The sequence below is a fragment of the Gossypium hirsutum genome, chromosome D13, assembly GCF_007990345.1.
Source record: "Gossypium hirsutum isolate 1008001.06 chromosome D13, Gossypium_hirsutum_v2.1, whole genome shotgun sequence".
Taxonomy (NCBI): domain Eukaryota; kingdom Viridiplantae; phylum Streptophyta; class Magnoliopsida; order Malvales; family Malvaceae; genus Gossypium; species Gossypium hirsutum.
The window spans coordinates 18,835,190-18,861,392 of NC_053449.1; the positions used below are offsets into that span (position 1 = coordinate 18,835,190).

The 26,203-nt window shown below is 32.8% G+C and overlaps 1 pseudogene; it reads left to right on the forward strand.

Annotated features, from left to right (window-relative positions):
* The first annotated feature begins 9,722 nt into the window (after positions 1–9,722).
* Positions 9,723–25,963, forward strand: LOC121224940 (protein TIC 214-like; annotated as a pseudogene).
* The last annotated feature ends 240 nt before the right edge of the window (positions 25,964–26,203 follow it).

Below are 26,203 nucleotides of genomic sequence, written 5' to 3' on the forward strand. Positions count from 1 at the left end.
CTTGTATGAGATCTTGGCTAAAGGAGGAGATGGCTCAAAATAATAAGCTATAGACACAATATTATAAGAGATCCAAGATTAAATGAAGACATATTACCAACTTTATGCAGTAATAGTCCCATGGTTTTATTGATTAAATTCCTTTGAAGAGAAGACATCCAATTCCTTACAACAATTTAATGAAGAAGAACATACTTTAAACTTAGTTGAGGCAGGAACAACCTTATTGCCAGGCCAAGTGGGCGAACCCCTTTAGTAAATTCCTTCACAATCTTATTAAAGTCTTCTATATAATCAACTTCTACATCATTATGCTTTAGAAAATTGTTAACCAAGGCAGGGGAGAACATAAAGGTATGACCTTAAACATACACTTTCATGTTGGTGATGGCCTTAAGTAGGTTACTGTAGATATCCAAGACAATAGTCTTCACATATGGCTTTAACATCTAGGGTTGAGTAGGGGTGAAGCCAAAAAACTGTTATAGTAGGGGCCAAGAATGAATCATAATTTTTTTTTGAGGCTAAAATACTATTTTACCAATATACTAATATGTAATTTCATAAAATTTTAATGGGCTAAATGAAAAATCTCTTTTTTTTTTTGGGGGGGGGCAAGGCCTCTGTCTGCCCCCTTTTGCCTTTGCCTCTAGGATTAACATTAGCAAGTTTGTGCATGTAGCAAAGTAACCACATATATACCTTGAAAACCACCCATGTTGATGTTCCAATCATCAATAATATTTTTTCCACGAACTTCATTCTCATTTTTCATACATCATTCAAGAACATAGATTTATTCTAAATTGGCTCATTTACAACATCGAGATTTGTAGCCTCAACTTCTTTCATTTTCTTGAGCTTCTACTTGACAAAGAGAGGCTAAGAAGATCAACATACTAACTTGGTCTCGTCGCAACGACAAATGGCCGATGTCCGATGTGATTGTCTATTTCTACATGGTACAAATTGACACCAATATGCAAATACCAAATCAATCAAATTACACTTCCATAACACATTTTCAACCAAATACACAATGATCATGGCTCAACTATGAACTACAACACCTTATTCATAATTGTACCAATGCCATATTACCATTTCTTCAATGCCATATAACCTATAAGTAAATTACCTAGTACAGTTCATCCAAAACATTTGACATATATGCATAATCAAATAGGCCATGGACAATTCAACATTTTATACATTTTAAACCTTGCATTATACTCAAATACATATTGCATTCATATGACCATTTCCATATTCCAAATTCTAACTCAAATGTTCATAAAATCATTTTATTACACCAACATCGATTCAACCTAGGTACATGCCTTATATTTAACAAAACGGGACTATAGAAACTTTCTTGAGTCGGGGATTGCTTCCTGGATGCTAGATCAACTATACGCATTCTTGAGGATCAACTATACTTGAGAACGAAGAAAACAAACTGTACAATGAGCAAAAATGCTTAGTGTTATTTCCATGATTCAAGTCAATACAAAACAAATTTAAAACTATTAAATGCATTCAAATCAAGCTCAATTCATAATCAATTCTCATGCCATTTCATGCAAAAAAATTCCACTATTACATAACATACATATAGTCATTCCTAAATACCAATTCACTAGAAATACACCTAAATTTGCTACTTTTCATTCATTGCATATAGTACATAATCAATTCATTTTAACAACTATAGGTACACAACTACTTATTCTTATACCATCATCAACATGTATACATATATTCTAAATTTTATATTAGCATTCAACCATTTTTGAGGCTCTTGGCTCATTATTACTCAATCGGCCTCTAGGGCTCGTTTTTGACTTATTTCACATGTTGTCGTATGTTACATTTCAATTCACATTTCATCTCATATACCATTTAGCCAATTCATGTTTTTATAACCCCCATTAACCATACACGGATCTGTCACTTTGAGTTACCCGATAGTGATGACACTGAACATGTACATACTACCACCTCGAGTTGCTCGACAATGATGGTTTTCACAATCTGAATATCCTGTCACCCCAGATTTCTCGACAATGATGACTCTATATGTACAATCTATCACCCCGGGTTGCTCGATAACAATGATTTTCAATCAATACCCTGACTCTATGACATGCCAACTATATCCGACTTTGTCCGAACAGTTAATAAAGTAACAAATTTTTCAATTTCATTATATGATTCAATACATATTTCATCATATCCAATTCACCATCAATTCATCATGTAATATAACATGTTTCAGCTCAATTTCATACTAACTATCATATATAAATTAAATCATACTACTTTCCATTCTATTCAATTTAGTCACTGTCTCGATATTCAATCTCAACCATAACAATTCAATTAAAATAACCATTGATAACTCACCTTAAAATTATATAATGAAAAAGTCATGAATATGTAGTAATTAAATTGATTTTGAATCATAGAAATATAATTCAAATTTTCGAGTCACTTGTCGACAACATTCATTTTTCCTTTCCCTCTCGAAGGTTCTGCGCCAATGTTAGCTAAATATAATCACAAAGCATAAAATTTATTCAAATACAATATTAAGCATATTTTTTAATTTATTCAATTTAGTCCTTAAACCCGAGACAAGCATAACTTTTGATCTAAAGATTCAAATTGAAATTTGATTTCACTTTTACTTATTAAGGACCTTTTAATTTCTATTCCTATTGAAAATTCATGAAAATTTTGCATTTTATTCAATTTGGTCCCTAATGTACAAAACCAATAATTAAGCTCTAAAATTTAGTCATTTTTACGAACTAAACTTAATTTCTATCAATTTCACACCTAATTCTTCAAGAAATAAACAACGTAAACTTTTTAAAAGTTTAAAAGTTTCACAAATTAATTAGTACATGGGTTAGCAAAATCAAGCTCCACGGTTCAATTTCCATAAAAAAAAGGGTTAATGACTTGAATTAAATGGTTGAATACCTTAAAACCCAAAAACGGCGTCCTCCCTTTGGTTTCTTTGTTTTGGCCGGTTGGAGAAGATGAAATTGCACCTCTCCTTCCACGTATCTCATATATATATTATCTTTATAATTTAATTAATCTTAATTTACCTAACTAATCATGTTTAGTTAAAATTAATCATAATTAAACTAAATTAATGGCATCTACTATCATCACCCACTAACCTTCTATAACATCTCGTATTTCAATGGTGTCAAAATAGTAGTTTCAAGACCACAAATCCAACGAGTGAGTTCATATAATTGGTATTTAAATTATACGAGTTAATAGTAATTTTTATTGAATTTTGTTTGAGGAATTTTAACCAATTGAATTAAAAGTTAGTATGAGTGGTTTGGTTAAAAAGTCAAGTGGTTATTGAAAACGAAGTATTAGGACCTCATTTCCGTAATTTAAGGCCATCAATATTTTTATTAAATATTAAAAAATTCGTTTTATATGTGAATTGAAGTTTGGTCCAGTAATTTTGATGATTTATTGCTTAATTACGGTAAAATGATTAAATTGTAAAAGAGGTAAAAGTTAATTGTTATAAATTTAATATAGTAAAAAGACCAAAATGGTAACTAAACCATGGTCAAAATGTTCAAGTGGTGGTGGCACGATTAAATCCACTAACCTTTGGGCTATTTGTTCATTTAGTCCTAATTAGTTTAGGATTAAATTGAAATTAAGCTTGTTTAGTTAAAATTTAAAATAATTGAAGGACCAATTGTGAAATTAAACCTCCCTTGGTTGGTAATTATACCATATACTTATATTATGGACATTTATAGACATGATTTAATAGTTTTACAAGTAATATTAATAGGGTAATTTACTAAAAAGTTAAAATTAAAGTTAAAATTAAAGAAATCAAAAGATATTATCATCATTTTTTTCTTTCTTCTTTGTGGGGGAGGGGGGAGAACCAAATACACAATGGGAGGACCTTGCAAGTTTCGGCCAAGCTAGGGTTCCTTATTTAGTAGATTAAGAACGAGTGTAAAATTAAGAAAAAGAGAAAATTATCAAATTGCCCCTATACTTTGTCATTGCTGCAATTTAGCCTGAACTGAAATAATGGTTGATAAAACATTAGTTACTATTAATATCTCCTGAGTTGATGAACATAGGATAGAGTACAATTGTCATGCCAATAGGTTATTTTGCGCACAATACGGGCTTGATATGAGATGTGATGAGGATTCCTTTATATTTCTTGTGCACTAAATATATCAAAGTTCTGCATTTGTTGCGGACTATCGTGTTATATTACAGTGTTTTCTGGCATGTTATCGGGGGCGAATGTTAGCCTATGGGCTAGGCACTTAGTGCCGAGGCATGTTATCAGTTGGATTAGCTCATATGAGTGTATGTCATGTTCTCAAATCGTTAACCGTGTACTCATATCCGTATATCATTCATCGGTAATGTTCTTGCATTAAATGTCTTGTTATAGAATTGTTAAAAGATTATTCGTGAATCTCCTGATAGCATTGTGGCTTGATAATGAATGATCTCATACTTGTTTATGTATAAACTTACTTGTTGTGATCTATGGTTGACAGGAATTCTGTTAAGAACCTTGTTGACAGGAACTTGGTTTATTAATCTTGTTATTTGAATTATTATGTTTAAATCAATAATCTTTATTGTTTAATCGACAAACTTACTAAGATTTATAAAAGCTTACTTGTGTTTGTTATGTTTTTTTAAATAACATTTTGTGGATAATCGGGTGATCGGATCAACTCGAAGATTTACACTATCTAGGAATCTTTGGCAGATTTTTAATTTTGTATGGCTTATATGGCATGTAGTAAGGTTAATGAAATTGTTATAAGTTTATAGCTACGTGTTGGTTGCTTGGTATGTTTTTGATGATATAAACTTTAGAAATTCCTATAGTATGCCAAGTTAATTGTTAAGTTGTGCTCAATGTTTGATCATGAATGGTAGTAATTGGGTTGGATCTAGGCATGGTGTTCAAGGTCATGGTAAGCAAATTCAATGTGTGTGTATGGTGGCTTGTATGTTTGATTTAATAGATGAAGATTATAAATATTATGTGATGTGAATTTGAAAGACAACTTAGTTAAATTTAGGTGAGCATAATTGACATGTTTTGGTTGCCCTTGATGTGTTTTAGGGTGTTATAATGCTGAACTTTGGCTACTGTCTTGACTTGTTTTGGTAGAAGTCCTTAGGGTATTAATAGAAGTCCCATGCCAAAACTACCTTGCTCACTGGAGTGCGTTATACCGATAGAAGTCCGGGTTGTATCGGTAGAACCCAGAGTTGTATTGGTAGAACCCAGAGTTGTATCGATAGAACTCCCAGTTCTACTGGTAGAATTTTGTAGCCTTTTCAAGGTCTTTACATTTTGAGTTCTACCGATACTTGTCCACCTAAGTAGCGGTAGAAATCCTTCAGACTTTAAAAACTCGTTAAGAATTAAATTAATTCAAGGTTCTTTAAAATGTTTATTTTGTCCAACACTTTGAAGAATTTTTTTTCAAGTCCCCGTAGGCTTAATTAGGGCCCATAAATGAATGTATTACTCCGATCTGAATTATTATGAAATTCTGATAATTAAATTGGCAACTTGATGCTATCTGTTTTTGATTGTTCTGGATTGTACAATAATATGCCATAACTCTAATTCGACGATAGGGACGGGTTATGTGTGTTACACCTTCATTTTAATTTGGTTTATTTACCATTTTAATCCTTTAGATCATTGATATCTAAGTCCTTAAGCCTTTCTAATTAAAAATCTATAGTGATTAAAATTTTACAATTTAATCCCTGAGCCTTAATTAACCATAATTTCATCTAAATTACTTAACCAAATTTCAATTCATCAATACGCTAACTTCGTAAATATACCTATTTAATATTTATGGACTTGGTTTAAGAAAATGGGGTTCCAAAATCATGCTTTTCAATACCACTAGAAACTGAATTGTTGTAAACACCACATCATCACTTTTTCAAAAGACTAGCTTCGATAGCCTAAGCACTAGCTAGTTCATCTATTGTTTCTTTAAAGGGGTTAATATTTTCTTCTTCTATTTCTTTAGCTCTAAGATTCTTAGCCTTGATTGTTACAACATTAGGAAGACCATCCTTTTCCTTTTTGACTGATTTAGTAATAAAAGCCTCACATTCCAATGTTGTAACATTTGAAGCAACATTCACACCTAAAGCTTTTTCTTCTTCAGGATCAGAACCAAGTAATCTTTTAATAAACCTGGTTTATGTCTTTGAGTTGTGTATCTAATATAGCAAATTTCTTTAGTGTATCTAATTCCAATGCATGTTTTAAGAATAATTTCTTTAGTGACTTCGAATTTTTCTATCAATGTTTTCTTTGATTCTGATTCTGATTCTTTTTCTCCATCAAGAATCATATAGTTATCAATAATAAGACTGTCAAGTTTTTTTTCAAAAGATTAATACTCTATTTAGGAAAACTCAGTACATTATCAAACAAAATTATACTAGAATCATACTTCCTAGGTTCTGATGATGCGTTTGGTAATATTATCAAGATCAATAGAAGTTTGACATTAGTAGATTCATTAGATACAATAATTTCAATCAACCAACTTGTGACACATCTTGGATGGTATCCAAGTATGCTTGAGTTGAGTTATCTCTTTATAGATCGAAGAGCTGACTCTTAGTTTCACAACACACTTTGAAACGCATCAATTCGAGTTTGTGATATAAAGTTATGGTCATTTTAGTGAGGACTATGCAAGTAGAAATTTGAGTACGATGAGTTGAAGCCTTTGGAAGTCTCTTAAGCCACCAATTGCTATTTTTTAGGCTTAAGTTTTAGCATTTTATATTACTTATAATTTTATTTAAGATACTAAATATTTATTCATTTACTTAGAGTTTCAATTATATAAGACTTATAAAACCAAATATTTAATTAATTTTAAGAGTTTTTAATTTCTTGATTATTCATTAAATAAAGTTCGAGTATAGATTAAAATGTTAATGCTAACATTTTATATTATTTTCTGAGGAGTTTATATTTCCTTTAAACCCATTTAAGAAGTTGCTCTTGACATCTATTTAAAAAATTATGATGTTCAAGTGACTAGATACAATAAAAAGCAATTTTATGGTTTTAAGAAGTGCTACAAGGGCAAATTTTTCATCAATGTCAACCTTTTCAACCTATATATATATCATTAAGCAAGAAGCTTAGATTTATTTCTACTAATGTTCCATTGTTCATCAGTTTTATTTTTGAAGATTCATTTTAGGCTAATGATGTCGCACCCTTCATGATGAAGTACAAGTTGTAAAACATCATTTCTCCCAAATTGATACGACTCTTCTTGCATTGTCTAAATATGGTGTTCATTATTCAAGACCTTATTGACTTTTTGGGTTCAATAGAAGAAGTATAACATTCCAGTCTAACCATTTCTCTATAATTAGTTTTATGCATATCTCTAATTCTCTTACCATCATGCAAACTACTAAGTACATTATCAATAGGGTGATTTTTGTGTACATTAGATGAATGTTGTAGATAGATTGGATTATCTTATGGTTGATCTTATGTTTTTGTAGCCTTTTTGCAACATCCTCTAAGACATACAGGTTCCTATTAGATTATTTTGTAGTTTCTATTATTTTAAGAGCATCATAAACCACCAAGTTGACTAACTTTATCATGGTTTTTGTAACCTCCCTAACCCGACCTAGACATTATGGTCGAATTCTGAAGACTACATTGGCCACCAAAATGACCCAGTTAGACTTTTCTATTTCAAATGTACTTTTAAACCATTTACTTATATGCTCAAAACTAGTGAAATCGAATGTTTCTCTTAATTTCGCAAAAATATGTAAATTTCAAAAATCGATAGATTTTAGTATTATATTTGTAAAGATTGATTATTTTGAAAACTAAGTTGAATTTTTATTAAAAACTTTTTTTCCGTATTGCAATGAAAAGGAGTGATATTGACAGATTTTATTAAAAACCAAGTTTCATGCATAATAATTTCAAATAACAATTTAAGCAATTTTCTAAAAAAAAAATTTAATGTCATGCAATCAAAATAATCCCAATTTAAAAACCCATTACACAATCCAAATAAAATTTATTATAGTCCCAAAAAATTATAAAAAACAAGTTTAAATACTTTAAATATAAAAACATCCAGGTTGCTCCTTCAAAAGCCATATCCAAGTCTTGACCTCAAGGATTATCTGAAAAATAAATTAGTTGACTAAAGAGTGAGCTAATAAGCTCAGTGTGAGTCATAACTCAAGTATTTAGTATAAGATAGTAAACATAACATTCAAGCCAGTAAATTAACAGAGAATTTAAAACAACACAGATTTACAGTTTTCAACATGCATGAGCATGTCGATGTAATATTTCAGAGAAGTTCCTACCCAACTCTGCTACACACCACAGTAAGAGTTCCCCATAACTCATCCATCTAAAAACACACTATATTGTGGACAAGTCACTAGCAATTGAAGTTAAGCTGCTAGAAATATATGTGGACAAGCCACCAATAATTGCATTCAAGCTGCCAGAAATATATGTGGACAAGCCACCAGATATGCAAATATAATGTCAGAAATATGTGGACAAGCCACCAGTAATTGTAGTTATACTGCCAGATCTTCCTCTTTTCATAAACACCCTAACCCCAATGCAATGCAGTATGACATACAGTGATAGTAACAAAATTGGTACAGTAGGCATGATTTTAACATGCAACTAGATTTACCAGAAACAGTGGGCATGTTTTAAACATGCATTCAATATGTACGGTAACAGTTAGTTGTATGTGTACAAGCAATCAATATACGTTTCAGTCAATGGCATGTTATACATGCAATCAATATAGGATACAATCAGTGGCATGCTATTTAATATGAAACATGTAATGTCATACATTCAATCAATCGATAATGATAGCACTTCCACACCCGGTTACTTCATTTTAGGGTTATATATCATTCAACTAATGCTTATTGGGTCACTTAGATCATTTGGTCACCACTACTTACCACAAACCAAAATAAAAAAATTAACATGCTTTCAATTAATCATCAACACAAAAGTTAGGACCCACACCTGATAAATGCAAATCCAAAGCCTTATCGTAAATCCACAACTCCTAAGACCCATACTTGATTAGATTTATATCAGATTTGTACATAAGATGAGCATTAAATGGTTAAAATTCAACCTCTAAATCCAAATAGGGTTTGGCCAAAATAAGAAATGACTATACTTTTCAAATCTAGATTCAGTGATTGCTACCCACACTTCCACTCCTTTAAAACTGATATCCAACAATCTTTTGGTGCTAATAAAGATCTGAGTGATCCAGATTGAAACCTTCAACAAAATAGTATACATAAGATTAACATATAGAGTTCGACTCTAAAAAAGAAAAAAAATAAATGAGATTAGATTAAGCTAATCACCACTTATGCTTCATCGGAGTAGATCGAAATGTTATGGGCTCAATGAAAAATCTTGAGTAAGTAGAGAGATTTGGCTAAGGAAAATAAGTGATGGAGAAATGAGGTAAAGATCATGTCACATAAAGACAAAATGGTTAAGAAGGAAGAAAAGAAAAAGTAAAAGTAAAAGAAAAGAGAAAAAGAAATGAAAAGTATTTACGGTGGCAGTTCGGCAGCAACACGGCGATGACATGGGGAAGATGGGTAGCGTAAGAAGGGGTGACAATGAAAGAAAAAGAAGGGCAGTAATGAAGGCAAACTATGGTGAAGTGAGAAGAAAAGAAGAGAATGAAATAAAAGAGGAGAAGAAAAAGGATGACGACAGTGGCGGTGGTACAACGGTGGCGTGACGGCAGCACGACGATGGATCAAGGTGGAGTGTGTGGTGGTGTGACGGTGGTGCAAATTGCAGTACAAGGGGAGATATGGCAAGAAAGTGAAGAGAGGGAGAGAAAGGAGGAGCTAGGGAATGGGGCGACATAAAGTGGTGGTTTTTAGAGAGAAAAATGACAAAAGAAACAAAAAAAAGTTGGTGGTTTCTTTGGTGATAGGGATGACCCAAGTTAGGCAAATGGGGAAAAAAAGCAGGTGAGGGAATAAAGGAGAAGAAAGGCAAGGAAAAGAGGTAGATGAAGGAGAAAAATTAGGAGGAGATTAAGGGATGGACAACTCACTTTGGGAGGGAAATGGAAGGGTTAACCAAGGGGAGTTGAAATTTAACAAAAATGCTAGAGAGGGGACTCAGACTTGGATCTCAAGTGTAGTGACACTACTTCTTAACCACTAGACCAGAACTCATTCTTGTTTAAACTGTTACAACAATAAATTATAAAATGGGGTGTGACAACTTTACCCTCCTTAAAAGAAATTTTGTCATCAAAATTTACTTGATCCGAACAAATGAGGATACTGTTGACGAATTGAGTCCTTTGGCTCCCATGTAGGCTCTTTAGTGCCTTGATTCCCCCACAAAAATTTTACCAGTGGAATTGCTTTTTCCCCAGAATCTTAGCCTCATGCTCCAAAATCTAAACAGGTTCCTCCTTAAAAGATTAATTCAGTCTCACCTCTCTCTCCTCAATTAGAACCACATGAGATGAGGTAGATCGATACTACCTCAACATAGAGACATGGAACACGTCATGAATATTGTCCAACTTAGGATGTAACTCTAACTGATAGGCCACCAGTCCAATCCTCTTAAGGATATTATAAGGCTCAATAAAAGTTGGGCTCAACTTGCCCTTCCGACCAAGTCTTAGAACTTTCTTTTATGGCGACACTTTCAAAAATACTTAATCCCCGACACTGACCTCTATGTCCTTTCTTTTCAAATTTGCATAAGACTTATGTCGATCTGAAGCTACTTACAATTTATCCTAAATCAGCCTAACCTTACCCTCAGTCTCCTGAACTAGTTTTGGACCCAACATTTTCTTCTCACCTAGCTAAGTCTAACACAAAGGTGTTCGACACTTTTGACCATATAATGCCTCGTAAGGTGCCATTTATATGCTCAACTGAAAGCTGTGATTATACACAAATTCTACTAATAGAAAGTGCTCCTCTCAACATAACTCCTCAGCATATCCTCAAGGATCTGAATAACTCGCTTAGAATACCCATCAGCCTGTAGATGAAAAGTCGTACTAAAATCTAGTCGAGTACCAAGTGCCTCATGCAGATTCTTTTAGAATCAAGATGTAAAATGAGGATCACGATCCAAAATAATCGATGCCGGTACCCCATGCATCTCGCTATCTCAATGATATATAACCTTGCCAACTTCTGCAGAGAATAACCCGTAAGAATCGGTAGGAAACGAGCTGACTTAGGCAATCTATCCACAATCACCCAGATAGAATCTTTCTTAGTAGGTGTTGCAGGCAACCCAGTAAAAAAGTCCATAGTCACTTGCTCCCATTTCCACTGAGGAATCTTGATAGGCTATAACAAACCAAAAGGGAACTAGTGCTCAACTTTCAGTTACTGACACATCAAACACTTAGCCACATAATCTGTTACCTCAAGCTTTAGACCAAGCCACCAATAAAGTTCTTTCAAATCGTGATACATTTTATTTCCTCCAAGATGCATAGCATAAGGGCCATTGTGCTCTTTCTAAAGAATAGATTGTCTTAGATCCTTATTATCCGACATACAATACCTCTCTCAAAAACAGAAAACACCGTCTGAATTGAACCCAAAATTCGTAGCCTTACCTTCCCCAATATGTTTAATCCGAGGCAAAAGAGACACATCCAAAGGGTGCATCTTTTTAATCTCATTGACCAATGTATGCTTTACTTGCAACTCTGCAAGTAAGCCACCATCCTCATACAAACTCAACCTAGCGAACATACTCTTGGATTGATCATCGACCTTCTACTCAGATTATATGTCACTACATTAGCTTTCCCAGGATGGTACTCAACGTACAGTCGTAAGCCTTAAGTTCAAGTCTTTTTGGAAGAGAAAATACTTAAGACTCTTGTGATATGTGTAAATAATACACTTCTTACTATATAAATAATGCTTCCAAATTTTTAGCGCTAACACCACTGCTTCCATCTCAAGATCATGAGTCGGATAATTACACTTGTGTGGTTTAAGTTGCCTTGATGCATGGGCCACAACCTTATCATCTTGCATCAATACACAACCAAGACCAGTTTGAGACGCATCACTGTAAACCATATTTTCCAAACTTAAGCTGAATCATAATCTGTGCTTGAGTTAACACAGACTTACACTTTTCAAAACTAGCTTGCTGATCCTTGGTCCATTTAATAGGAACACTATTCTTCAATAGCTTAGCTAAAGGAGCCGCAATCAAAGAAAATCCCTCAAAAAACCTCTGATAATAATTGACCAGTCTAAGGAAACTTCAGATTTCAGAAACATTTTTTGGTTGCTTTTAGAATACCCTCTATCTTTTTTGGATCCATACGAATACCTTTAGTAGACGCCACATGACCTAAAAACGTCACTTTCTTAAGCCAGAATTCACGCGTACTAAGATTAGCATAAAGCTTCTTTTCACAGAGAATTTAGAAAACAACCCTAAGATGTTTATCATGCTTGGTCTCAATCTTAGAATAAATCAAGATGTCACCTATAAACACAACAACAAAATGACCTAAAAATGAATGAAACAATATCGTCCTCAACCCGATCTGATTTTCCAGATCTGGATCTTGGGTGTTACAAAGCAAATACAACTTATCTTGATTCCCTCCTACAAACTCTCAACTATTTAGAACTTAGTTAAGAAGAATATTCTAATAAAAGTTTAAAAATGAATATACAGTAGGTAATTAAATCATTGTATAGGGGATTATAGGCCAATCTCATAACTTAAATTACATTGTTTTAATGTGTAACCCTTAAGTAATGTTACCAACTTGATTTGTCTGCGTAATAGCCCACCTCACCACTCTTTTGGAATAGCCTTAGCGTTGCCTCTTCTAGAGTAGACCCAAATCAACTTACCTATAACGTAATACACAAAAGTAAGTTCATGAGAACTTAGTGAGAATACTCTAGTTACCTGATTCATGTTGTACATCACATCTAGTAATTCAACCATCTCATTGCTTTTTATTCTTTAACTTGTCTTCTGGCGAATAGCTCTCTTCAGAGTCCATTCTTTACACCATAAAGGCAAACCTCTACCATGAAATCATGCCTTATCTTTCACACCTTTGATACTTTACTCGAGTTCTACGTTCCACACTTTCGTGGTCCCTTGACCAATCCCATTCCAGAGTCCCATACAAAGTATTATTATTTTTATATACATACTTTAAGTTATCGTTTCTTCTAAATTATGAATGATTTCGTGCAAATACAAAAATACATTCTTCAATTTACCAGGCCTATTCTTTACTTAGTTTTTATTCTTCCAGTCTAATTAACCCATACTTCAAATTCACCACATGCTCTTGCGCATTCCAGTTTCTCTATTTTTATCTTAAGACCATGTAAGATCCACCCCAACAACTTATATGGAGCTCACCACAAAGAAAACTTATTAGATTATCTTATCGAAAGTGTAACATGATATGCCACAAGGCTTTTCCTTCAGAGTTAATTATACTTATTATTTCTTTAGAGTTTGCCATGCATACTATCCCTTCAATGTTTGTCACATATGCTATCCCTTTAGAGTTATTCGAGAATATTATTTATTTCTTTTAGGGTTCGCCATAGAGGCATTTACTTCAGATGGTTGCCACAAGGGCCATTCTTTTGTGTGCGTCACGAAGATGTTCCTTTCATCCTTTTCCACAAGGGCTTCCCTTTCCTTAGATTGCCACAAGGGCTCTCTTTTTATAGATTGGCACAAAGGCTTCGATTTCATAAAAGGCCTTCAATTCTCTAGCGTGTTCACGATAAAGATTCACCTAGAATCACATTTCACGAGGTTTGCCCGTCATCATCCTGGGTCACTCAGAGAACCCCATTAGGTAATAACCTTCATTTAGTTCTTTCTACATGATGCCATAGCCCACCAGCTATGGTCTTACATGATATTGTCTTTTCATTTGATGCCATAGCTTAGCTATGGTCTAACACAATATGGAGCCATGACCATAGACTTTGCTTTCAGAGATTGTGTTTAAAGTCTCGATGGACCCCTTTAGATGTCATCGCGGAGATAGATACAGACTCACTAGTAAACCTTTCATGCATTGAAACCATTTAAACGTAACACATAATTCACCTCATACATTCAAAACATGCCCATATAGTCAAGCTTCAACTTTAGATTATTTATCACATACTCTATACCTGTAAGATTCTTTCGAGTCATACATGCAACCATCTACTAATATTCGCACATTAACATATTCATCATACCATCATTCTCTAGTTTCAGTTTATAGTTCATATGGTTCTTTATGGAAGCATCTAGAATAAATAGCGTACACATATGAGTCAGTTTAGAGACTTACCTGACAACCCCAAACAACAATATGATCCCTAGGTCCAAACATCCATTAAGAAATCTCAACAACCATTACTTATAAAACATAGGGATACCGTTAAAACTCATTCATATGACTTTTATCAATATTGGGAATGTAGATAACCTCTATACAACATCTTACTTCTTCATCTTACTATTTACGCAAATAAAACAAACTTACTCTTTCAGAAGTTAAGATGCAAGTCTATAATACTTACCTAAAATATGAAATAACTTTCTGCATGAAATCCGATCCTTAGTTTTAGCTCAGTAATAATGATTCCTAATTAGCTCCAAAGCAATTTGACAATGGTGTTTTCAAATAAAAGGAAGAAGATAACTCTCCATTTCCTTATAAAGCTCACATCAATATATATGTAAAACCCATGTTCTCATAGTGGAACTTGACACATGTCACCAACTTTCAAGACTGCCCTTATTAGTCGCTTACAACTTTAGAGAAAGGTATAGAAGAATCCAAACTCTTTACGTATCCTTGATTTATCCCGATCCTAAGGAGGATCCAGGAATGGCGTGTCATTGTCTTAAAATCATTTTCTTGGAAACCATATATCTGGCGTGTACTAATTTACTACAGCTTAAGCTATTATGAAATATAAACTATTTCTCAATCAAATATAAATAAGATGATACACTTTGAAAACCATAAATACTTAAACTTCAATTGAATCGTAAGAACAAGTTTAAATAAAAAATTTGTTCTTCGAATGTGGACATTTGACACCACCTACATGTCATGCAGAACACAAAATACAAGGAGTCTTACGGCATCAATTGTCTTCTGGCGTAGTATTTAGAGATTCCTTTACTTCGTCAGCAGCTTGAGAAGGAAAGGTAACTAGGTAAGTTCATAGAACTTAGCGAGTTCCAAAAGAAAGCATTGCAATAGTTATGTATAATTCAAGTCAGCCTTTCCAAATCAGTAAAGTCACACAATTTACCAGTTGGCAAATACCAACCACAAATAGGCTATATGCAAAACACTATTCCTTTGGCGTGTACACTATACCCATGCAACCATAAAGACTACCTTATTCTTGTTAGCCATAAACCCTGGTCCATATATAGAGCCATATCAATCATTCATTCATTTTTCTTTGTCATAATTTTCCAATCTGGTTTGTAATAACACTTGCCCTACCAGAGGTTACATGACCATTTTCATGTATCGTAATTTTCCAGTTCAATTCTCATTTCATTGAAGGCAACACCATGAATTCATTTCTATGTATCAGATTATGTTATTCATTTCAGAAGCAAGGGGTAGTGGCTTAAACACGAAAGAAGGTTCTTACATCTTAACATAGACAGATCAATAACAACAAGCATTCATCACTTTTGTACAACTATTTCATCTTCACAGAATATTTATACTTACCTTAAACTAAAAATAAAAAATATATTACACACACATGGTGTAAGAAGGAACTTACCAGAAAATGCAAGAAGTTCAAATAGTAGGAATTTTGCCCTTATCATGAGAACCTTCAAGATTTTCTTGAGCTATAATATAAATAGTTAAAATTATCAGACTGTATGCCAGAAAACTAAACAAGCATGCAAGTAACATCATCACAGAACCTAGATTCAGGAAGTTTTCTTGCTTACACTAAAAAATGACTCTTAAGTGTGTATCCCTAAAGTAACGTAAATAACCTAAGGTTCATTGAGATTTACCAGGTGCTAAAACAATGAAAGAGTTGGCTAAGTACAAAAAACCTAAATATTCAAGCAGGTCTCTGGTCTTAGGCTTTTCGAGAGAAAAGTGTGGAGAAAGTTTGAAAAGAAAATGTGGATACAAGAGACAATGTAAAAGCTTGCTCAAGAATCTAGTACCAACTTTATACAGAGAGACACGCAAGCTAGGTTTAGTGGATAAATCTATTTATCCTACTAACCTCCTCGATTCCTATGACTGATAACTTTATTTCTCATCATAAATGTGAGTCTTATTGGCTAAGGTAACTTAGTTATATTCTAACCAATTCTCATTTGTCTAGCTAAATTATTCAACTAGAATAATAAAATAACAAAATAATAAATGATTCTATCAAATTGAGAACTTAAAATATTCGTCTAACAGTTGGGCTGGCGTATAGTCTTCAAAAGAGTCTGCCAAACCATCAAGCTCACCCATCACATGTTTTGCCCAAGTGTGCACTTATAGACATACATACTTAGTCACAATTAATACCTTACCCACTTGGAACTTTCTCTAAACACCATACTTCGATCAACAATATTCGAACAATAGGACTACGTCGGGGCGGGGTGTTACAACTCTCCTACACTTAGGAAAGTTCATCCCTAAAATTCATACCTGAAAATAATTGGGGATACTGATCTCTCATTAGGTTTTCTCTTTCTCAAGTAGCTTTTTTAGTACTATGACTCCTCCATAACACTTTAACTAAGGGAATTCTTTTATTTATTAGCTCCTTAACTTCTCTCGCTATAATACCAATAGGTTTTTCTTCATAGGACAAATTCGGTTCAACCTCTAGTTCTTCAATTTGCACAACATGATTAGGGTTGGAGCTATACCTTCTCAACATTGATGAATGAAACACATTGTGGATCATTGACAAAGCTAGTCTGTATGCCACTAGTCCCACACTCTCTCCAAAACTTCATAAGGCCCTACAAACCTTGGACTAAATTTTCCTTTCTAACCAAACCTCATGATCTTTTTCCAAGGGGAGACCTTTAAAAATAATTTATCTCCAACCTCAAAGGAGATTTCCTTCCTTTTCAAAAATTCCTATAACAACCCATTTTCTAGTGGTGTCAAAAATAGTGGTTTCGGGAATACAAATTTGACGAGTGAGTTTATAAATATTATTATTTAATATTTATGAGTAAATTATAATAGTATATTGAATTTTGGTTTAATAATTTTTGTAAATTGAATGAATTGTTAGTACAAATGGGTTGTCCCTAAACTTAAGTGGTTTTAGAAAATAAGGTATCAGAACCTCTTTTCTCTAAACCAAGATCGTAAATATTTAATATAAATATTTATGAATTTATTATATAGGTGTATTGAAATTTGGTCCAAAAAAATTAATATTTAGATAGTTAATCAAGTAAAATGGACTAAATCGAAAAAGCTGCAAAAGTTAATTGCTATGAGTTTATTAATGCTTAATGGTTATAAAATCATCGTTGGAAGGCCTTTTTCGGTAAATTGACCATAATTAATTAGTGGGGATGGCTAGTAGGTGAATTAGTTAAAAATAATATGTATTTTATAACAATAAAATTATAAATAAAATATGTTAAAATAAGTAAAGCAAAAGTCATCTTCCTTATTTTTTTCTTCCATCGAAATAGAAATATAAAACTCCCATGTTTAAAGCTTAAAGGATTCGGCCAAGTTGTGTTCATGCATGGTATGCCTTTGTTAATCTATTTTTCCTAAATTTTATGATTTTGAGATCGTTCCAACTAGGTCAAGCTAACCTGTATCACCGATTTCAAAACTATTAAATATTTTAAAACTTTCCATTGATGAATCTTAGAAATTTTTGATAGGAATTATTAGATTTGGAAGCTATGAAATATTTTAGGACTATTTTGTAAAGTGATTTTGGTTAGTTTTTGGTTTAAGGACTAAATTGATAAAATAATAAACTTGGCATAAAATTCTTGTGATATTTTAATAAATATAGGTTGTAATTTCATAGGGAAAAATTTTGCTAGCATAAAATTGGTTTAATTGTGATAGATTTGAAAGTTTCGGGTTTAGGGACTAAATTGAAGAAAAGGTAAAAGTTTTGGTTAAAAGTGTAAAATGTTGATAAAAGGTTAAATATGTGAATTTTAGTATTTAAAAGTAATTGAATGGGATAATTGAATTAAATTATTATATAAATTAAGAAACAGATTAATCGATAGACAAACGCGAAAAATGAAAAATTGTTGATTAGACTTTGGAGTCGTTTTTACTGCAGAATTGCTTTAGGTAAGTTTGTATTAGATTTTGGTGATGTCTATTGATGTTTTGGATTAAAAATATGATATATGTGATTAATTATATAAATATGTATTTGTATGTATTTATGTTTACATGTTTAAGGAAGGTAAGTTTTGAAAATGGAAATAAAGAACCAATTTGTAAACTATGGCAAAGGTATATGTATGAATTGAACTTTAACAATATTATGGAATTTAAAGGATTATGTGATCTATTGAATAGTTATGAAATGGAACAATAATGGATTGAAATCTAAAGTATAAAAAATGTTACAAATTGAAAATGAATTATATTATGACATGGTATGTGTTGATCTTGTGAAATATGGTTCTATACAATAAAGATGGAAAGATTATGGAATGTATGTGATCAAGGAAAAAGTTGTAAGCACGTATAGGTTATGTTATACAGAATCAGCCTGTGTGAACTTAGTGAATATCTTGGATACAAATGACATGTCATTAGGGCGTATCAAGCTTCATGCTAGTGCATATTTAGCGGCTTCGTGCTGATGTTTTTAGTAGCAGGCACTTTGTGATGGTGTTTTATTTAGCATGTACTATGTACTGATGATGGATACCATACTGATGGCTTGAGGTCCTGTATATGTTACAGATTTTTTGAAGCTTGTGTGAGCAACATCATGTATCAGTTAATGTCTTTATGTTAGCTCATGTGAGCATTACCTTCTCGTGTATATGAAGTCAATTTACTATTGGTCTCTGAGCAAAACAATTAATTATCGAAATGAAAATTGAATAGAAATGTATGATAATTTATATCTTGATATATGATTATTGGCATGTTATGTTCGGTTAAATGAAAATAGATATATGAAATGCAATATTAGATATAGACATTTGGAATGAAATGTGAGTCCTAAATGTGTTTACTTGTAATGTTTATGACATGATAAAGTTATATGTTTTGTATATGTGAACTCAATAACCTTGTGAGATTTGGTGTGTATAGGAAGTAAATGAACTCATGACCTTATTTATGAAATTAATTGTGAAATGTTTTAGTTACAACAATTACGGTAAGTTAAAATTTAAGTTTAATATGAACTTACTAATCTTTATGTAAGCTTACTCTATTGGTTGTTTATTCTTTGTAGATTATCATACTTTTACTGTCGATTGGAATGTCGTTGGAAATCACACTATTCAACAACTTATACGGCAGCTATTTGTTTATTTTGGCTGGTTATAAGTGACATGTAAATAGAGTTTTGGTATATATGTATGTTTTAAGCACTGTGGTTATATTTTGTGTCAAATGAAGTATGATATGTGTATATTGATGGGAATCACAATTAGTATTTTGGTTGATTGTAGTTTATGATGGTGATGAAATGTTTTTGGTTTTAAAAGCATTTGGAATAGGTGATTTGGTATAAATGCTTAGGTAGCTTAGTAAACCTTAGTTGTTGATTTTGGTCGTGATAAATAAGGTATATTTGATATTTGAATTAGTATGAAATGTTCAGTAGTAGTATTTGAATGGATTATGTTTTATATGTTGAATTGTGGTGCCAATAAGGGCATATTTGTTAGGCACTTAGGTTGATTGTGAGTTGATATGTTTTGACTTGTATAGGCAGATTTTGGATATGTGTAATTGTTGGTTATTGCATAGCTTGGAGCCCAAGAATTTGGATGTGAAATGGATTGATATTAAAGGTAGTTTTGAGCAAACACAACCTATGACACAGGCTGCCACACGACCATGTGTCCCACATGGTCATATGACACAGCTATGTGATTCTTTAATTTTTGGTGCAGGATTGTCCATCTGGTCTCATAAAGTTACACGGCTTGGCAACACGATCGTCTGACCTTAAATTCAAATTGTACATGGTTGGAGAACACGGTTGTAGAGTAGCCTCACGACCATAGTTGGGGCCACACGGGCTGGTATCTTTCACAAAGCCTAGCCATCCGGCCGTGTGACCCTTGTTTATACATTTTACTTAAATTTTCGTAGAAGTTTCAATTTAATCCATATTTGATCTCAGTTTATTTTATATGTTCTGTAAGCTCGATTTAGGTCATAAATTGATTGAAAAGCATAAAAAAATTTAAATGCATTATTTGGTTGTTATTAGACCTGATCATGGGTCGGGCCACCCGGCCTGGCCCGAAGGCCTGCCCGAAATGTGGGAGGGTTTGGGCAAAATATAAGATCAAAAAATGGGCTTAGAAAAAAAATAAGACCCGTTTTAGAAAAGGGCCGGGCCTTGGGTAAGGAATTTTTGATTTTGAATGTTATTTTTTTGTTGTTTTCTTCCTATTTTGCTACCATTTTATTATTATGTTGCTACGATTTTGTTTTTATTATTTGGATATTGTATAAAACTTATTTTATTGTTAATTTTGTATTATTTTAAAGGCATTTGTTAATTTTGTTATTATTTTAGAGGTATTTGTTTGTTAAGTTGCATTTATCTTAGTGTTATTTAAGTCTACTTATTTTTTAAAATTTATTTTCAATTTTTTGGGAAATATTTATTTTGATGTTTTTAGTATTTTGGATGTATTATATATATTTAAAATTATATAAAAATAATATAAAAAATTAATATGGAAGGGCCGGGTCAGGCTCGATTTTTTTTATTTTTATCCGAGTCGGGCTTGGGCAAAATTTAAGGCCTATTTTTTGGGACGGGACAGGCTCGGGCCTAGTAAGTGGTCCTGAATTTTTAGTTGAGCGCAGCCTGAACCTGACCCGGCCCGGTCCATGAGCACCTCTAGTTATTATGGAATACTTTATGAAAGTTGTTCAAGGTTGGTTGTCGTAACACCTTATAGCTCGAATCGATCGATTAGACCTGGTATAGGTGTTACATTTAGTGGTATCAGAGCTATGGTTTAGTCGATTCTAGGACTGAACGTAACATGTATTGAGTCTAGAAGTACATGCCACTGTATAACCTGTGATAGTATGATGCCTTCTAATCAATTTGACTTGTTTTCTTATAGATTAAAGATGTCAAATGAATCCAATCGAGAAGGTTCTGACGGAGTTTTAAGTTATGTTCCAGCCACCGATCAAGGGCTACTCTTAATGTGCCCAAATTTGAAGAGCCTTGAGAAGAGGCTTACAATACCTTTCTTAGAATGATAAGTAATATATTTAACATTTATATGAGAGTTAATTCTGTGACTCAACAACCTCCACCCATCGTCTTCAAAGCCCTATACTATGGATTATTCAGAGGATTTCTTTTGATAAAGTCTGAAAATACGAGGCTGAAGTGTTTTACAGTAAAGCGAGTGATGATCTTACTAGAGCCGAGTATTAGTTAGAACACAGAAAAAGTTCTAGATGAAATGCTGTGTCCTCTCGAAGATTGTTTGAGATGTGCAGTGTCACTGTTAAAGAAATGATTCTTTTCATTGGTGGTAAACTCTAGTTGCGGTTGTACCAAAAGAATGGGTTAACTGGGAATTCTTCAAAACTAAGTTCTGAAATAGATGCGCCAGCAAACAATATTTTGATTAAAAAAAGAAGTTCCTCAAATGAGACAGGAAAATAAATTAGTTAAGGAATACAAATGTGAGTTTGTTTAGTTCAGTAAGTATGCTCGGGTTTTTAGTTCTTCTGAGAAAGAAATGTGTATTCATTTTGAATATGGTTTAAATGATGAGATCAAGTTGTTAGTTTGTGTGCGATAAAAACTAAAGAGCTCATAGTTTTATGTGATCGAGCTCAGAAAAATGGAAGAAGTGTACAAACATAAGAAATAGAAAGAAACAGAAGTTTGTGATCTCAATAAACATAACACACCCAGAAAATTGTGTACTTCCCCATAAAAGAAAATGGAAGAATCGAGTAGCCATTTTTTAGTGCCATTAGGGTTTTTTAGTAGAGACCAAATGAAAAAAAATAGAATGAGATCATTGATGTCTTTAGTAGCCAGCGCGAGTAGCGCTCAAAATATAAATAAACCTGAATGCAACCATTGTGGCTGGAATCACTTTGGAGTGTGTAGATTTCCTGTTTTATCTGTGGATCTCCTAATCATTTGAAGAAAGATTGCCCGAATCAAACTGAGTTGAATAGAGATTAGATGCAAAAACTATTGTTACTTTTACTAGAGGCAGATGACATGGAAGTAGTGGCACTGCTGGAGCTAGTAGAAGTGAGACCAAAGATACATCAATTTGATCTAAAGCTCGAGCTCCCGTCAAAGCTTATGCGATCCGAGCACTCGAGGAGGCATAAGCTCCTAATGTTATTACCGGTACCTTTTCTATCTTCGATGTTACTGTATATGCATTAACTAACTCTGGGTTGAGACAATTGTATATATGCACTATGTTAGTAATGAAAAGAAGTTTACTGGTTGAGTCAACTGAATATGTTGTTAAGTAATGAACCCTTTAAGTCAAATGTCACAGTCGACATGGTTTGCAAACAGTGTCCACTAAAAATTTAGGGTTATAACTTTCCTGCTGACTTAACGTTACTGCCTTTTAATGAATTTGACATTATTCTGGGGATGAATTGGTTGACTATTGATGATGCTATAGTGAATTATCGACAGAAACGAATTGATTTGAGATGTCAGAGTGGGGAATTGATTTCTGTTGAATTTGCTAAGTCTAATTGTGTTTTTAATATGATTTTAGCAATATCCACACAAAAATTGATCCAAAAAGGCTTTAATGTGCTTTTAGCTTATATCATGGTCTCTAGAGTGTCAGAAATGAAAGTTGATCAGGTAATGAAAGTTTGCGAGTTTATAGATGTTTTTCTTAAGGAATTATTGAGTGTATTGCCTTGGGGCGCACCTATGTTGTTTGTGAAAAAGAAAGATGGGTAGATGATATTGTGTATAGATTATCGGTAGTTAAATAAGGTCATGATAAAGAATAAATAATTGTTGCCTCGTATTGAAGATTTATTTGATCAGTTGAAAAGTATTTTAGTGTTCTTGAAAATTGATCTCAGATTTGGTTATTATAAGTTGCAAGTTAAAGATATTGGTACGCCAAAAACAATATTCAGAACCTAGTACGGAAACTACAAGCTTCTAGTTATGTCTTTTGGATTGACTAATGCTTTTGCAGCATTAATGGATATGATGAATCATGTTTTTTAGCCACATTTCGACAGATAATTCATTAAGAATTTCTTAATAATTGTATTTTCGATGACGAAGCTATTACAAGAAAATGTTGAATTTGTTTGATCAGATAAGTGTCAGTTGAATTTTGTTCAGTTGAAAACTATATTGACAGGATTTTCGGTACAGATTCAACCTAAATCCAGGGAAGAATTCATTGTTTACATTAATGCTTCACTCAAATGACCTTGAATTATGTTGGTTTAATTATTACAGAGTTGAGAATTTGTGAAATGCAAAGAAAAGATTTGAATTTGTTAGCTAAACATGAATAGATTCAGAATGATCAAATCACTAATTTCAACATTGATTATGATAATAGTCTATATTTCCAAAATTTAATATGTGTGCTGAACAATTCCGAGATTATATGAAACATCTTACACGAGGTTCATAGCAGCGTTTATTTGTTTCAAACCAGGTAGCGACAAAATGTTTAATGACTTTAGATAGAGTCACCAGTGGCCGGGAATGAAATGTGAAATTTTAGAGTTTGTACCGAGATGTCTAGTCTGTCAATAAGTCAAAGTTGAATATCAAGTTCTGTCCAGGTTATTACGACTTGTTTTAATTTCTGATTGGATATAAAGACGAGTCACAATGGATTTCATATATGAAGTACCTTTGACATTGAGAAGGAAGGATTCGATTTGGGTTATTATTGTCAGACTTATTAAATTAGGTCATTTTATTCCGGTAAGAATGAATTACTCGCTTGAAAGCCTAGTGGAGTTGCATGTATCCAAGATTCACTTCTAGATTTTTAGAGTAAATTTCACGAAGCTAGGGCACAAACAGATGGATAGTTGGAATAGGTAATTCAGGTTCTATATAACATATTACGAGTTTAATTGTGCGAGAACAAGCTAGTTGGGACAGATTTGGCTTAGAAAACTGATAAGCCTATGACAACACAATAATAGAAACTATTATGTGGTGAAAAATTTTGAGGTAGAAATTTTTTCTAAGAGAGGGAGAGTTGTAACAACCCTTTTTCTAGTGGGGTCGAAAATAGTGGTTTCAGGATCACAAATTCGACGAGTGAGTTTGTAAATATTATTATTTAATATTTTTGAGCCAATTATAATAATATATTGAATTTTAGTTTAATAATGTTTGTTAATTGAACGAATAGTTAAGTACAAGTGGGTTGTCCCTAATGTCAAGTGATTTTGGAAAATGAGGTATCGAGTTATGGAAGAAGGAGAAGAAGGAACCGAGAAGAGAGTATCAGCAACAACTGGGTTTATTGCAGGCCAGCTCATGATGTTCATATCAATCTACTATGTACCTCTGCATTTAGCATTGGGTAAACCTCATACAATAACTATCCTAGCTCTACCGTATCTTTTGTTTCATTTCTTCTGGAACAATCACAAAGACTTTTTTGATCATAGACGTCCTACCAGAAATTCAATGCGTAATCTTAGCATTCAATGTGTATTCCTGAATAATCTCATTATTCAATTATTCAACCATTTCATTTTACCAAGCTCAATGTTAGCCAGATTAGTCAACATCTATATGTTTCGATGCAACAACAATATGTTATTTGTAACAAGTAGTTTTGTTGGTTGGTTAATTGGTCATATTTTATTGATGAAATGGGTTGGGTTGGTATTAGTCTGGATACAACAAAATAATTTAATTAGGTCTAATGTACTTATTCGATCTAATAAGTATCTTGTATTAGAATTTCGAAATTCTATGGCTTGAATCTTTAGTATTCTGTTATTTATTACCTGTGTTTACTATTTAGGCAGAATACCGTCACCCATTCTAACTAAGAAACTGAAAGGAATTTCTGAAACGGAAGAAGTGGGGGAAAGTGAGGAAGAAAGAAACATAGAAATAGAAACTATTTCTGAAGGGGGAGGGGCTAACCAAAAATAGGGGACCGAAGAAAATACTTCTTCTTCCCTTTTTTCGGAGGAAGAGGTGGATCCGAGCAAAATGGACGAAACAGAAAAGCTACGAGTGACTGGAAAGAAAAAAAAAAGAAAGGGCAAACTCCACTTTCGTTTTAAAGAGACATACTCTAAAAATAGACCGGTTTATGAAACTTCTTATCTGGATGGGAATCAAGAAAGTTCGAAGTTAGAAATATTAAAAAAAGAAGATAAATATTTATTATGGATTGAAAAACCTCTTGTGACACTTCTTTTTGATTCTAAACAATGGAATCGACCTTGCGATATATAAAAATGACCGGGTTGAAAATGCTATAAAAAATGAAATGTCACAATATTTTTTTTATACATGTCAAAGTGATGGAAAAGAAAAAATATCTTTTACGTATCCACCCAGTTTAGCAACTTTTGGGGAAATGATAATCTATTAAATATTTACGGATTTATTATATAGGTGTATATAAATTTTGTCCAAAAATTTTAACGCTTAGATAATTAATTAAGTAAAAGGAACTAAATTGTAAAAGCTGCAAAAGTTAATTGCTATGAGTTTGTTAATGCTTCATGGCTATAAAATCATGTTTGTAAGGCCTTATGTGTTAAATTGACCACAATTAATTAGTGTGGACAGTTAGTGGGTGAATTAGTTAAAAAATAATATG